This window comes from Anopheles coluzzii, chromosome 2, assembly GCF_943734685.1.
Source record: "Anopheles coluzzii chromosome 2, AcolN3, whole genome shotgun sequence".
Classification (NCBI taxonomy): Eukaryota; Metazoa; Arthropoda; class Insecta; order Diptera; family Culicidae; genus Anopheles; species Anopheles coluzzii.
Window position 1 is genome coordinate 93958854 of NC_064670.1, and position 12531 is coordinate 93971384.

General features: G+C 48.9%; 1 protein-coding gene across 6 annotated transcripts in view; it reads right to left on the reverse strand.

Moving 5' to 3' along the window:
• Positions 1–12531, reverse strand: part of LOC120953224 (protein grainyhead) — a 186055-nt gene that overhangs the window by 8613 nt on the left and 164911 nt on the right. The gene's annotated exons all lie outside the window — the stretch shown is intronic.

A 12531-nucleotide genomic window follows, 5' to 3' on the forward strand; every position in this document is an offset into this window, starting at 1 on the left:
CACGACAAATGGCACCGTGCCGGTTCGTTTCTAATGGATTTTTTGTTTGCTTTTCGTACGAATGGTGCGTCCTGCACGCGGAGCGATGTGTTTTTTCCGTTACGGGAATTTCTTTCCCAACGGTTCGGCAGATCGAATAACAGGAACATCCATTGCTTACAGTGCCACAAAAAGGGGTCACCGGCCGACAATGTTGTGTGACCGAGGTCTCTCTAGGATGTACCGGAAACGGAGTTGGTGCAAGAATCGCGGGTGGCAGTGTTTTCTCCCTTCCCCAGCATTCATGGACCGATTAATCATTGACCGATCATGCGATCATGCGAACGATCCTTGACACAAACCGTTCTCCATAGACGACAGACACGCACGAGTGTGCCACACACTGTGCTGCGGTTTGTGTGTGTATGTGCGTGTGTGCGTTTGTGGTGATTGCGCTACATTGTCTTTAACGGCAAGCGTGTGGCTGGGGAGAAGCAGGGACATGTAACTTCGATCCGGTTGTTATCTTAACTGCACAGAGAAGGAGCGCGTCTGATGCACTTTCGCCCTCGGAAGGTGTAATTTTAGCTCCACAAACACACACACACACTGACTCCGCAGGTCTTACTACCACCTTGTCGGGAGAGCGCACGCAATAAGAATAGCGCCCATCGGACACATCGGACGGAAGCGTATCGCTTGATCACCATCACACCACCGTCCGTTCAATTCCTCTCCGTACATCAAGCCGTGCATAATTTATGATTATATTAATTTCTACTCTTGCCGGCGTGTGTGCGTGCCCGAACAAATTGATCCTTCTTCCATCTTGCCTTGCCCTCCCCGCGGAATGGCTACCGCTGGGGCACGGAGCACTGCGCTCTGGAATGGGCTCGAAGGTATTCGGCCCCCTCGAGGGAAGACCACCTGTTGCAAAAAGAATGGACTGGATAAGGACCGCTTGAGAGCGCACACACACACACACATGAGATTAGTGCACTAAATATCCATTCCCTGTGTGTGCCCCGGGAGTCATCTCGATCTGCTCTTCTTCTCTTGGTAAGCCCGTTATCCCGACAGGAGCATCAACGTAGCGAACGGGTGTGTGTGTGCATGGGCATCCAACACCAGAGAGGTATTAATTACGCGAGTCCGAGTAAGTGTCCGAGGGATGTATGTGTGTGTGTGCAGCAGACACAACGCAGCTTGCCGTGTGTATTTTGACAGTTCCGTTAGTAAAGCGACAGGCTTCAGCGCTAGCCACCACCAGAGGGCGCGTATCTTCCGGCGCGGCAAACCGCCCAAGGGAGGGATCAACGCGAGGCCGATATTTAAACAAATTTGTCCCGCGTCGGTGTTGGTGAAAATTGCTAGTGCCTCAATCTCTTTCCCTCCTTCTCCTCTTCTTGGACCACTTCGGGCAATTGTGCAGCGGAAACGATTTGCAATGATTGATGCTTGCTCGCTGCGAATGATTGACACAATAAAATGCGCACACATCTCCCTTTTTTCCGCTTTCCCTACGACTGCTCGGTGTGCCCGCGGGAAAGAATTTCCGGCTTAGTAATACTATGACGAAGGACGTTTGTAAGGTTGGGAGGAGGTGCATGAGGAACAGAGGCCCGTTAGTCACATCAGGCACGGTTGATGCGTCCGACTGTTCCCCTTTTTTGTTGTTTTTACGCGTACAAAACGCGGCAAAGCCTTACCGCCGAACGTGCGCGCACTGAGAGAGGATCATCTCATCATCATCCTTGTGCCGAAGGCACCCACCACCACCACCCCCTGTTCTATGGAAGCCGAACGGGAAAAGAACTGTGAAATGTGTTTTTATGATTATGATGATCATTACATTATGGAACATCTTTGTAGCGCTGGTTCGCGCGAGCACGCCCGCTCGCGCACAAGGTCTTGGTGGTAAACGTGCGCGCGTACAGTGTGCACTGTGCAGCCTTATTTTAAAGCCATTTTCCGATGCCGTCGTGCCAGTACTAGCAGCAGCAGGAGCAGCAGGGCCCTTAATGAAAACGGGGTTAAAAATGGACTTATAAAATTTTACTAGCCCGCGTGAATATGCTCTCCACGTGTTGGTGGGACGACGACCGGAACGGAGGGGGGGTTTGGTGTTATTGCACACGCGTTTTGCTGCCTGCCATCACGCGCCTGCTCGAACCGCAAATAAACGTAGTGCAAATAGAGACCATCGGGATGATCGTTCGCGGGCAGTAGCGCATCTTGCCACACGCACCCATCGCAGAGTCGTAAAATGAACGAAACGGTCCCCGCCATCATTGCGCACCAAAGGGAGGGAGGGATAAGAAGAAGAAGAAGAATCTTCCATCTTCCCCCTCGTGCCGTTGACTCTGTACTGCAGAGAGTAAATGGAGTTAAATTGCAAATTACAGCATAAAATATGGGATTGCCCACAGTACCCCCCCAGTGGTTGTAGAGGTGCTCCTGTGCTTGTGTCCAGTGAATTTGCTGCTGCATTGGGTATACAAACAAAAAAACTGGAAGGAAACGATTTTATGCACTTGAACCGTTTGCTGTCGGGAGAGAAAAGGCTGCCATAAATGCATTGAAGTTAGTAGTGCAAGATTTTTACGACCGATTCTCGTGCGTTTCCATTAAGCGCGGCCGACTCCAGCAGGAGGAAGCGGCTAATCACATGAATGGGAAGCGTTATTTTCTTTCATTCGTTTGGGGAAGATGGTTTATTCTGCTTCTTCTTCTTCTTTTTCTTCTTGTACGAATGATCAAAGTTCCTGTCACGAGCAAACGCATGGGCAGCTTTTTCCCGCTTCTTAATGGTCCAAACAGTCCATCACTCATCTGCTCAAGGGTTGTGGATATGAAGTGATGATTATGATGTACCACAGATTCTTTTGTCATTATTAATTTTTTGCATCACGTTTCAAGGAGCGATTTATTTTGCAGAAGCGCTGTAAAATTATTGCCATAAAGCAGACCACACTTGATGTTGCCGGACTTCAAAAGAATTAAAAGTGTTTTAAAGCTTAAGCAAACGCTGTAGAGCTCTTATTATCCTTTATGTTAGAGCTTAATTCCTCTCACATTGATCAGAATCTATTCTGAAGTTTACTAAAGTTATTTGAAGTAAAGCCCCCGTAAAAAAGCTAAAGAATCGTTTAACCAGATAGTATAAAAAAAAACCTTCCGGTGACCTTCCCGTTACTCTCCACACTCGCTCAGAATGCCCTGTAGGGACGTCAGCTAGGAGCAGAGGCGAAACATTAAAACATCATCCCTGGCACTCTCATCTCCCCCCCACAGTGCGACGGAGTGCAGTAGACGCAGCGATAAATTTACACCCCATTTAATGTTGTCCCCTGCAGCAGGATGATGCCCTCCTGTCCGAGGCGTGACGCGCGCTGATGCGCGGTTAGGAATGGGCCATGAAGAGAGAACTATATTGCGAGTGTCCGACCGCCTGTTGCACGGTGTTTGTCGCCTGCGGGGGTACATAGCTCGGTCACACGGCACACGCAAGGTGCCATTTCGCTACTTTACGTGCATGCCGTTGCGGTGGTGTGTAGTGGTTTATGCAACGAGAAGCCAGCGGGAAAGGCTCTTTACATAATGTGATTAGTGAATTTTTCACCTTCGCCCGATCAAGCAGCGATCTTCCAGCTGGATTTGGTTCTAAATGAGCGCTGTCGCACGCTCTTCTTGGCTCATCGATTATTCCCTCGCTTCTCCGCACATAGAGCCAGGTCATTACATTATCTAAGTGGCGAGAAGAGCCTACCGTTTCGCAACGCGCATAAACACTTCCATAAATACGGCGCACAGTCCACTGTGGTATTGCGCCCCCAGGGGGCTCTAGCCGCCGAGCCACGGTAGCCAACCACAGTCAGCCACATACAATGAAGTGCGACCGCGACACCCAACGCCAGGCGATGCAATTGCGCACGGTTAGGGCCTGTGTGGTATTAGGAGGGCCACCACAACAAACGCTGGGGCAATGCAACATGAAAGAATAATGGGATTTTAATAAACATTTACCGAGAAGGACGGATGAACGGTTGGGCTACATTTACGCCCCTACGCCCTGCGGCGTCACTTCGGCGTCAAGCGATGTCCGGAGGGCGGGAGAGACGGTGGAATGCAGATATGTGCAAACACACAAACGCACACACACACCTTCATGCACGCAATTATTCCAGCAACATAAGCATTATGTTGTCTTACATTCATCATAATCAAAAAGACGCTGCGCTTGCGCTGGCCGCTCGATGGATGGATGCATGTGTGTTTACTGCCCGGGAGTTTCCAAATTCCATTTTCATAGCAAAAGTGCAACAAATTTATTATGCTCGGTTGCAAGTTAAAAGCGTTGACGATAAAACTGTAGAATGAAAAACAAAAGCTCAAAGCTCTCCCCAAAAAAAAAAAAACATGAACCAACGGCACGCACTTTCGCTCGTAATAGCCGCGGCCGTAGAAAGCATCGGCAGAATCGTGAGAAACACATTAAGCCGGCAAATAATCCTTTGAAATGAGTGCATTTTTACGAGCGCAAACTATGCAGGCCCGGTACACAATGCACGATGATGCATGTAAACGCACACAAACAGTCGGGCTTAAAATAAAAATTAAAAAGAATACGCCTTAAAAAAAGAACAACTTCTTTCTTTTGCTCTCTTGCACCGGTGGCTTAGTTTGTGCAGAAACATAACATTGAAGAATAATAAAAAAAAAACATTTGGAAAAAGCAATGTGTGTAAAGAGCAATGGTAAAAGCTGAAAGAGCAAAACAGCAAAAAATAACAGCAACCAAAAAACCATTCCGGTTACGGTTTTTAACGTAGAGGTTTTTATGCTTTTTACACCTTACATCTCGCCACACACTTGTTTGTGCACACTTCATCCTGGTTTCCTGCACGGGAACTGCACGGAAGATTATGGACGGTGGTAAATTGTTCCCGTAGTTTTGAAAACATCCTTTCTTCATTTCATTTTTCCTCTTTCGAGTGCACCGGACTCTGCACCGGGTGTGGAAACAGCGCTGCTTCTTTTCACACACACGCAAGAAGTTTGTCATATTTTGACACTTTGCATCCGACACGCGTAATTGGCAATTTTCGGCTCTCCACTAATGGATGTGATGTTCAGAGCGTTTGGTTTGTGAATGGTATTTCAACAAAACGCGTTCGTAATGACTGGCAGTGCAGTGTGGAAAGTGCCCCAACTAACGGCCCATTCTATCCACTTGTCATTTGTCTCGCATTCGTCGCGGGGTTCGTCGCTTACTGTTGAAGTCTTTCGTAGTCGCCTGTCTGTTGGCTGCCTTGCTGGCCGAAGCGACGCATTAATTTCAACCCGAATCGATGGCCGCTGCTTCTTATCATGCAAATGCACACATAAATATTGCACAAAACCCCCCCTAATTCACTGGAAAAAATGCTTCCCTCCTGCAGTGACTTGAGAAGCCCCCTTAGAGTGTTCACTTCAAAAGGAACAACATAGATTGCAACATAGATCTAATCGCGAACACCATATATATATATATATATATATATATATATATATATATATATATATATATATATATATATATATATATATATATATATATATATATATATATATATATATATATATATATATATTTATTTCGTCGTTATACTCGATGTGTGATCGACCCCAAGAGACTGCCGCCTCTAGTAGAGCCTCTCATAATAATCCTATCTCCTCTGGGTCGAAACCGTATTTGAAAGAAGTATAAAATGGCCAACACGCATCGCACGTTTAGTGTTGAGAAGAGGCGCTCGATCTGGTTGCATAGGTGAAGTAGAGATGAATGGCGGCATTGTTGATGAATCGAGCGCGCCCATCTGAACTGGACCGACTAGGGAACGCTACTGCATGCACCAAGGCCGCACCAAGACCTACCATCCTAGAACGTGGAGCCATCCCTGATTTTGCCATAGACATTTTTGCATAAATATTCAATCGCGCTCTCGAAAGCTCGCCGAAGGATGGGTTATCTCGGCTAGATTCCTCTTTCGCGTTATCAGCGTGCCATAAATCACAAAAATGATGCCAATAATTTACATACGAGCGGGGAAGTGCTTTAGTTTGGCAGGCTGGTCGCGTTTGGAAAGCACTTTTGATAGCAACGGCCAAATCAGAGACTAAGCACAAAAGCTGGCCTCTGAAGACCCTCCGCATCACCAACCAGTGGTTGGAGGTTGATATCGGGGAAAAATTAAAATGTTGCAACCATCAGCAATCGGCCGACACATCCATCACTAATCTTGCAGGGATAATGTGTTGATTTTAGCGTTTCTGCTAGCAAAGCCCTAACGATGCTCCAAACGAAACGCATGCGCTCCATTCGCAAGAGAAAAGGAAAGAAAAACTGATCGCAAACCAGGATTAGCGCAGCGATCGTCGATGCCTGTGGAGGGTCAGAAATTTATTAGCCTCACACAAAGATCGATCAAGCTCGGCACAAGAAGCGCACACACGAAGCGACCATTCTCCACCAACACCAAGGTGGATGAGGGTATGCGGAGGATCAGATAGGATATGGCGTCTCCTTTTCGCCCATTCCCTGCAGGGCTTTGTGCAGCAACAAGTGAAACGCGCACACCACCACACCGTCGTATCATATCGCGGACGCTGGGGGTATTTAACAGATTTATTAGAAGAAACAAGGAATCTCCTGGCCGTACCGTACAGGTGAGCAGTACGAAACGCACACTCTCCCGACGGGCCCCGAGTTGTGGTCCGGGGCTTGACTCTTTGGCCCCGTTCATAAATCTTGTGCCGATAGGAAGGAAGAAAAAACAACGCGTCTTGCGCTTCGGGCGGTCAGTTTTATATATTTTATGGGCTGCCGAAACTGAGCGCGCAGATGGATATCTTAATTTAATGCTCCCATAAAGCTTGCCGTGGAGAACGCATGATCAAAGAAAAAGAAAAAAAAACACACACACACAATCAAACGAGAATTAGAGAAAGAAAGCAGAGATGTGAAAAATAAGGATAAAGCTCCCAAAAGGTTCTTACAACAAAATATGTAAAAAAAAACTGTGACAAAACATACTGAATTTACTGCAATAAAAGTTTTGCTGAAAGCATCCGGCCAAGCATATCCATTTGTAAAGGAATAAAAACACACACTTGTAATGATTCTTAATCGTCCGCGCCGTTTCCTTGTTTTGCAATGTTTCTGCCGTTTTTGGATGCCGAGGTGAGCGAACAGCAAAAAAAAAAAAAGGTCGAATTCCTTGCCTGTCCACAATCGAACGGACGAAAGAATAACAAGCGAACGAATATTTAAAAACATTAAGTATAGAAAAAACAAGAAACGGAAGTTCAATCCATACGGCTCATTAGCGACAAACCTGCGACATGGTACAAGAACGATACCAGCCAACAGCAACAACCCAAGAAGTATGACGATCGACCGAGAAGCAAAAAGAAGAAGAAGAAGCAGCAAGCTGGACACACCGGGGTTGTCGGACACTCGGAAATGTCAGAACATTGCTAATATCTGACGATGTGCGAATGTAATGAGGCAAAAAGAGGGACAACCGTTCGCGCAAGAAAATCCAACCCAGAGACCTGTTCGCTGCTCTACGATCCTTCATTTGGCGACACATCTGGGCGGTGGTTGGGGGATGTCGACCCTTTTTGCTCCGCTCTCGTTGTGTTTGCTACACATTGGAACGCGAGCGTGTGCGTGTGTGTGCTGCGAGAGTGCGCACAACGTACACAAAACGGCACACACCATCTATCAATGTAGTCTGCTTCCTTTTCAGAAATCATGACTTGCGGCCATTATCGCTTCAATAAAATTTATTGAAAAATTGTTACCACCGTCGCGAAATCTAGGGGAGCGTGGGGGCAGGCCAGGGGAGCGGGATAACACTCGGTCACGCCATCAGGCCGGGGCGGATGCTGGCGTAGCGACCGGGCCGATTGCGGCTGCTTGTTTATTTTTACGATATCGGCGCTGACAAGCGGTCTCAGGACTCTATACGCGCGCGTGTGTGTCTGTGTGTGTGTATGTGCCTGGGAGCGATATTTACAAGTGTGTCGCGCGATTGTGGCCCAACTGCCATCTCGAGCCTCCGCTCCTCCGCCTTCCCCTCCTGTACGATATAAAGTTTTATGCATTTTAATCCCCGCTTCGCCAACTCACAGCGAAGAAGTTCAATTTACAGAATGCGTACGTCGTGGTACATGTCGAAATATTGTGAATGGAACCACTAGGGAGCCTTTCCCACCTCCCCGCTTTTCCCGGTGATGTCCCGAGCGCCATCTGTTGGGATGTGTCTCGCCCCCTCGATGCGCCATCTCGAGGCGGGCAGTTATCGCATGTACTACATGTGTACTTAGCTTAAGCGATTGGGGTTGAAAAGTGACCATAAAGCGGGTTCTTGCGACTCGCCGGAGTGCTCTCCGGAGTCTGCGTCCGGGGCAACGTATTCCAGACGGAGGAGGAGAGAGAGAGAGAGAGAGAGAGAGAGAGAATAACAAACCGATTGGAAAGATCATTCATTAAGGAGTTGTCCGAATGGTGATAAAAAATAAAACCCACAAACGGCAAACAGCATCCACCAACGGAGCGCGCAATCTTTCCCATGGGGATAGCAGAGACAAGGTTTTCAATTCGTCATTAGCGCCATGTCGCTACCGCTAGAATGCGCAGCATCTGCTGCTGCTGCTGCTGCTGTCGCCGTTGCATCTTGCAATAATGTGCACGGTTGGCATGGCAAACGTTGACTACCGCTGCTACACACCGGCAGCCCAGTAGTGTCTCCTCCCGGCAGTGCGGCGATAAAAATGAATAATTAATATATAAATGGCTCAATTAAATGATTTTATAATGGGACGAGCAGGAGCGGGCAAGAATGTGGCGCTGGCGGTAGTTTTCATTCCTTCCACGAACCTTCCTTTTTTGCGTTATTTGCGCCTTTGGAAATTCAGCCATCACAAGGCTCACGGGGGAGCGTTGAAGGGGAACAGTGTCACTGGACGCTGCTGGTACTGAAAAATGTGCTGTGCCCTCTGTCCCTCACAGGCCGGTGCAATTAAAACTAATCAGTATCGTGAATATGCACTCGTGCCCACTGCCTCTCTGTCGCCTGGTCTGCCGGTCTCGCTCTGGCAGATCTCCGAAGGATGCCTTCGGGGCATCGAGATATTCAGTGACAATGTACACCTTCCGCTACATAGACAGAGCTCGGACGCGGGATTTAAGCCACCCAAACCCTTCGTAGGACCAACCACCATCACCTCCTGGCCCGTTCCTCCCAGTATCGGAAGGTGTCACTCCTCTACAGCTAAACCCTGAGCTGAATCCGCCAGTGCTTTGCTTTCATTTTATCATGTAGACGGCAGAGGGACGCCGTGTGCGATTTTGCATAAACATTTCTTATTAATTTATTCAAATTAGTTCGCACCGTGGTGGTGGTGAGAGGAATGCAGAGCAGGAGGCTTACTAGCTTTGGAGCAAAAAGTCATTATGCATACTCCCCAGCTTTGCTCACATGTGTGCATAACACGCCATCGCGCATTCGTGTGACAACAGGCGCACCGGGAAAGCCTGGCCTGGTGTCCAGTATGGGTGATTTGTTTGCTCCATTAGAGATTTACCTTTCTGGTCGAGCCTAGGATCAAAACGTTGTCAAGGAAGCGATACTACTCGATGCGAGGACCACTCTCCTTAGCAAGTGTCAGCAGCGGATCAGCAGCGCCCGTGGCCAAAACGGTGCTTTTGAACACCCTATTTTTTGACACCTGTCAAACGTCTTAATTGAAGGTCTTACGACATCGTTGGGTCTTACCGCTACGTGGCGCACGGGTCACACACAAAGCGTGCAAACAACACACGCACCGTCATCCGCTAGCTGGTCGGATGACAGCCACAACGCATCCACCGCACAATATTACGCGCGCGGAATGCCCTCGGGGGTGAATTTCCGTGCGAGCCACCGCGGACCCAACGGTATTGTGTTACTGTTTTCGTCCGCCCCAAAAACGGTGAACAAATTCTGGTCGCTTTGCGAAGGTTTCGGTTTCGTAAGCGGTTCGAAGAAAGTGGCGCTGACAAATGACGCCGGTACACACCATTAGGGCGCCGTAATGAGATCGCCGATAAGTCGGTGCGGGCTTCCACAAACAAGCGTCCGAAATATGCGCGTTTCTCTCCTGGTCTATTAGTGTGCGTGTGTGTGTGTGTGTCATTTTGACGTTCCCGATAGCGATCGCGGACGATGGAAACCATACAAAGTATGATATTTATTGTACGATCGAATGACAGTCGCTCGTTCCAAGATATCCATTCAAATCTAAATGGCAGGAAAACAAAACGCAAGTCGCCCCATCGCTTGCTAGCGCCCCCTGCCGGCAAATCTACACAACCAATCAGATCTACTATTCAGAGAGGCGGCAGACGATCTGCTTCTTGCGCACAGTGCGATTAATTTGATTTGTTTTCATCGATGGCCGTTTTTGTGGTTGCACTTGTGTGCACTTGCGTTATTCATTCTCATGCGCTGCTCACACGGTTAACCTTCGGCATCGTTGGGGAAAAGATTGTGATCAAACTAGCAGATAGAATGTACCGAGAGGGGGACCCCTATCTTGACCATCATATGCTGCGGATGTATACCATCGGGTGAACGGTTTGCAACGGCACGACAAGGAAGCTTAGCCATCTGGAATGGGCACATCTAAATTGATGATCCACTTGGGAAGGGTATGCAAACTGCACCCACCGGCAGCAGCAGCAGTAGCAGCAGCAGCTAGAAAGCTCGGCCGGCCGAAGGTTAGTGTGACGCGACCGAGAGTGTGTATTTATGCAAATCGTCTTGTCGGTTTTCTCGGCACCAGTCCTTTGGACATACGGATTTCCTATGAGAACATGACCATTTATATTAAGCTGCAGTTGGGGGAGCTGCAGGGAGGGCAAACTGTCTCAAGTGCTGCGCGCGAGTGACGATAATAATTATTTTTTATCGATCCTTCGTTACGGAGCGGATCGAATGTCCGTAAAGCGGGTGAGTTTAATATTTGCTCCGGCTGCATTATGACTTCATCCGCTAGATGACACTTTGAGCGCGAGCGAGAGAGCGTTTGGTGTGAAACACTTATCCAAAGGTTTTTTTTGTGGGTAAACTAGCAACGCACACTTTGTGAGTGTTTTACACTCCAAAAGTGTCACAAACATGGCGAACTAGGGGGGCGGACGGCTTTGCGCTCGCTGCAATTGCGATCGTTTCTTAATTAGAGCACTACATGACGCAGCACTAGGTTCATCGATCGGGAGGAGGGGCCCCGTTTAATGGTTCGCGATTTGTTGCAGCTTAAGTGACAGCTTGCATTACACATCCGTACCCACTATGGAGATGTCCTTCCAAGTGTCTGTGTTTGTGTGTGTGTGTTAGTTAGAGGACACAGTTTATTGAACCGACGCCACGGTGCCGCAATCTCGAGCACCGTTTGCGGTATCCACTTACCGCGCCAACCGCGAGCAAAAGGAATCGAAGGAATCGATCGATTTAACCTCGAGCGCACGAATGCGGCCGATTTTTGCACTACCGCCGCGGCCATTTTGTGTGTGCCGTGTGTGCGACCGTGCGTGAGTACGTGCGTGGTTTCTGTTTTGTGCCACCGCTTGTGGCCGCAACTTAATCGCTTGCGTGGCCCGACCTCACACGCACGCACCCACCGGATGACAACAATCGAACGTTTCGCAATGCGGGACGACAAAGGCGGCACCCGGTCCCGGGCGATGTCTCTTCCGAAAACACCCGCGCGCCCCGTGGTGCCCTGCAGCGCACAGTAGCCATAGCCTGCCGGACCCCGGGTCGGGCCAATTTCGGTCCAATGTCCCTTTAATGAGCTGTCGTTTCATCAATTATAGAACAAATTGCGTATAATTGCGTAGCGACGATCGGCGAGCGTCGTCGTGATGGCGGTTCGATCGAGCGAAGGCACGCACGCACACAACGTGCCACCGCTGTTTACGAACACACAAAGGGAACACACCTCGCGATTTGCAGTGTCAGGTAGAGGCAGTGGTGGTGGTGGTGGTAGTGTGCAATTTTGATCGAACCGATCGATGCCCATCGCTCCACGGTGACACGGTGCACGGGTTAGGGGCTACAGGCGCTAGTGGCCAGGCGCTTAATCGATTAAGTTAGGCCGATCCCGAAAGGGCATCATCGCTGTGAGGGGCGAAAGCACATACAACAATGTGTCCTTCTCCCCGCTCGACCAAAACAGTTCACACGTGTCCTGCGGCACTGGGAGCCGCGTCACGTCCTGCAGTTTCCTCGCTGTAGAAGGCTTTAATAAATTGAATCAGGAGCGGTCCCGCACGCGGGCAGCGCGTCCGGCACGATCATCATCGATCGATGATGAAGTATCAACATAAAATTATCATTCATTTGCATTTGCGAGAGTCTTTTGTCGCCTGGAGGCTTTTAGAAAGGGGTCTGGCACGGTGGTGGCCGGGTTCACCGGCATCCACGGTGGAGCGGCGTGTAAACTATATCTCGAGAAGTATGT